We start from the raw sequence: 4,245 nt of genomic DNA, 5'->3' as shown, positions 1-4,245 counted from the left end.
TCTCAGGAGGTCTCCCATCCAGGTACTAACCAGGCTCAGCCCTGCTTAGCTTCAGTGGGCAACCAGTCTTGGGCTACAGGGTGATATGGCTGCTGACTTGGTGATATGGCTGGTGATATGCTGGCAGTTTTCACTGCATAGAAAACTGCCTCTCCACAGCATCCTGGTCCTCTGGTGACTGAAATGGATTCTGCCCAAAAGTTGAAACTCATTGAAACACGCATTGAAAATTAAACAATATTTTTAATTGCGTCCAGGGCACTGGAGAGACCCGCTATGGCAAGCCATTTTAACATTTAAAAGCTAATTTTTACTATCCGGAATTAACATTGTAGATATCAACAATGTCTTTCTGACTAGTCGTAATTACATTTTGGATAGGTGGAATTGTCATTCAAGATATCTGTAACGTATTTGTGACTAGTCGAAACGACAGATAGAGATATCTGTAATTCAGTTATGACTAGGCAAAACTGAATTATAGATATCTGCAATGATGTCATTGAAAACGACATTCAACTCGTCACACATCTTAAATGATAATTGCAGATATCTGTAATTCAGTTTTGCCTAGGCAGAATGAAAGTTAAAGATATCTCAAACGTCATTATGACTAGTGCAAATTATTGTGCATGACATTGCTCTATTTTAGATATCCATAAATAAGTCATTTCCCCTCCCCACCATAATCAAAGAAGAAGTGGGTTAATTTCCTTATTTCTATGAATGGAAAAAGAAAGAAGCAGTCTAGCAGTTGGCTGTAATCGAAAAAAAAACACCAGAAAATGTTTTTTATATACAAATAAAAAAAAAATTATATACAATATTTTATATACAAAAAAATATAAAATGTTGCAATGCTATGTTTATGATCATGCTTAAAATTATGTAGGTTATTGTTGACGTAAGATTTATGCGTGAAAGAGATTCACACTAATTCACTTTAATAAAGATGCTGACATGCATATTATTCTTGCCATGAAAGCACAATAACATTAACTTCCTTAGATGAGAAAAAAAGTTCTTACTTCAGATTAGTTTTTTTTTTTTTTAGTTTTTTTTTTTTAAACAGTATCTAACAGCATTAAAAAGACGATTAAAAACTCCTTTGCCCTCTGGTTGCTCCATGGTGCTAATCAGTGCTAATTACAAGTTAACAGTTAACAGGTGCTATGTGATTTGATGATTTGAACAACAGCTCTGCTCCCGCCTAAAGTGTGATGCGGGCCTAATTTGCATACAGATATTTGCAACGTCATTTGGCCTAGTCAAAACTCTAATTCATAATAGATATATATAATAGATATCTGTAATTACATTTTGACTAGGCAGAAAGTGACGTCATTTGTCCTAGGAAGAATGTCTTTGTGGATATCTGAAATGACAATTATGGATAGGAAGAATGTTGTTGCGGATATCTGAAATGTTCTTTTTGACTAGGCAAAACTGAATTACAGATATCTGCAACACATATCCAGTCTAGCTGTTAAATGTTAAAATGGCTTGCCATAGACCCGCAGCCTCAGTGATGTTGTACTCTTCGGAGCGGGCACTGTGTAGATGTTGCCTTCCATTGGTTGACGCACAGCTTGCACCCCACAATGCTCCTGCAGCATGATGCATCATGTCTTTTTGAACGTGGGAATGAGCAGAGCCCGTCTACGGAGAGCCTTGGCACTTCCTATTAGCCCCATTGTATCGATCTTGGTTGCAGTTCCATTAGAATTCCACTGGAGGTGATCGCGGGCGAGTGCAGACTGAATGGGAGTCTATGGGGCTAGACGGCTAAATGTGTCTCTTTCACCCGATTGCCGTTGAGAAATCTCAGATTTTATTGTAGGTTTTGCAAGTTCAACATGGGTTATAGGTCGAAAGTTGAATGAACGAGTACTTATTTCTTTTCGATTTCTTACAGGTTGAGTTGTTGTTGCCCATAACACGCTAGCATTCTGCTAATGACGTCAGCATTCTGACGTCATTGACATTTTAAAAGACTTTTTAAACCAAATAAGTGGCTCTAAAAAATCTAACACCCAGCAATGTGTAATTTCTTTGCATCTCCTTTCGAATACAACATTCAAATTACTAGACAAAAAATTATATCCTGAGAAAAGTGGATTTTGAGGGTTTTTCGCCATAGACCTCCATTCATTCTGCACTCGCCTGCGAGCACCCCCGCATGGACAGAGACGTGTTACTGCAGCCAGTCCAGAAACCGGAAGTAAGCAGAGAGTGCCAATTCTCTTCCTATTAGACATTCTCTGGAATGAGTTAGTTCTGGTGTGCAATGCAATGCAGGAAGTGCATAGCCTATATGTTATTCTTCAATGCACATCGTTAGATCGTTTGTGCAATGCGATTGTGGCAGGTCCAATGAAATTCTTCCTGCCTGTATGCTGCATGTGGTTGGTTAGTCCACTCGTTGAGTTTCGTCCTATCAGTGGGCTGTAGCAGCATATAAACGGGCTAGTTATGGTGTCACGAGTCACCGCCCCTTCCTGGGTCGTCATTCGGTTGCCATCCAGAGTGGCGTGCGAGTTTCCTGTGGCTGGCAGTTGATTGAGGTTGTCCCTCCTCTGTCAAAGGTTTGAGTGAGAAGTACGGCCAGTAGCCTAGCCTAAGCTGTGTCCCAATGTGAAGGCTGCATCCTCCGAAGGCCGTATTTGAAGGCCGATTGCGTCACAGCGGCGCGACGAAGGACGTCCCAATTCAAAGGCTGCATCCTTTTTTTTTTCTTTTTTTTTTTTTACAAATTTTATTAACATTTTGTCAAAGTACAATTTTAACACATATATGAAATTGAATCAATATACAGCTTCATATATCTGATCTTAACAAGGTGAACAAAATAAGAGACAGGAAAAGATCCGAAAAAAAAAAATACAAAAAATAAATAAAACACATAGATACATAAATGAAAAACACTTAGGGGTCTGCTTATGCATTAAAGTTAAAATAATGAAATAATTTGATTGTTTTGTTTAATTTGTTGTTCTTTTTTTTTTAATTTTCAATGCTGTTCCAATATTTTTTAAGGTCTGTAATTTTGAAATTGTAAAAGGAGGGTTTGCTGCTTTGCCAAATCATTTTGTGCAGATAATATTTCGCTAAAATAATAATTAAGTTAATTACATACTTTTCATTGGCTGATACATTTGGCTCAGTGACTATTAGAAGTATTTCAAATTTTCTTAGAGAAATATTCTTTTTTTATCTTTTGGGAAATAAATCTTTGTAAATGAAACCAAAAGGAAGCTACAAGGGGACAATCAACAAAAACATGCTCAATGGTTTCTCCTTCACAGCCACAGAATGTACAAATGTTACACACAGTTGGAAAAAAAGTACAGATGTTTGCTTTTGAAGGGTAATACCTGTGAACAATTTTGAATAAAACTTCTTTGATTTTATTTACAATAATATACTGATGAGGTAGCAGGAAGATCATGTTCCATAATTTCTTGTCCAGTAAAGTCCATCGGTGTTTACATATAGGAGTACTGGCAGGATCAAGTATGTTTCTAATAAAAGTATTGTTACATCTCTTATCTGTAAGAGGAATGCCAGAAATAGCAGGAGAACCGACTGTTACAGATAGAGAAGTATCTGTCTGTATGCTCTGCGCTAAAGAAACAAGACTAACAGGAATAGACTCAATCACCATTTCGAATTCTTCTTGAGATGTATCAATACCATATCTTTCCATGAAGTGCTCATAAGAATAAAATTCATTTTTTGCATTTAGCAGATTGTTTACTGTATTCAGATTACTTATAAACCAATTATTCAGAAAGAGTGTTTTGTTTTTGTGTAGTATATATGCATTGTTCCAAAGAATACAGTTGTGAGGGGAGAAATTGTGTTTAAAGATAAGATTCCAACATAACAAGGCTTGTTTATGAAAATTGCTTAATTTCACTGGGAGTTTTCCTACTGAAAAAGGACATATCAATAGAAAGTTAAGACCACCAATAGTTTCAAATAAGCTGTTTGGAATAATATTCCACATACTATTTGGACACTTGAGGAATCTTTTAATACAGTTGATTTTTATAATTTGGTTAAATGAAGTAAATGTCAGTACATTCAGACCACCTTCAGCCAGAGGGTTTGAGAGAACAGACCTTTTAACCTTCAGACCTATCCCTTCTGCCTTACTTAACAGAACTCTGCCATATATGGATAGATCTCTGGCAGACCAACAATTAAATTTGGTTTTGATGGTCTGAGTCACCGGGAGCATAT

This window comes from Rutilus rutilus (genome assembly GCF_951802725.1).
Source record: "Rutilus rutilus genome assembly, chromosome: 20".
In the NCBI taxonomy this organism is placed as follows: domain Eukaryota; kingdom Metazoa; phylum Chordata; class Actinopteri; order Cypriniformes; family Leuciscidae; genus Rutilus; species Rutilus rutilus.
This window is presented reverse-complemented; position numbering follows the sequence as displayed.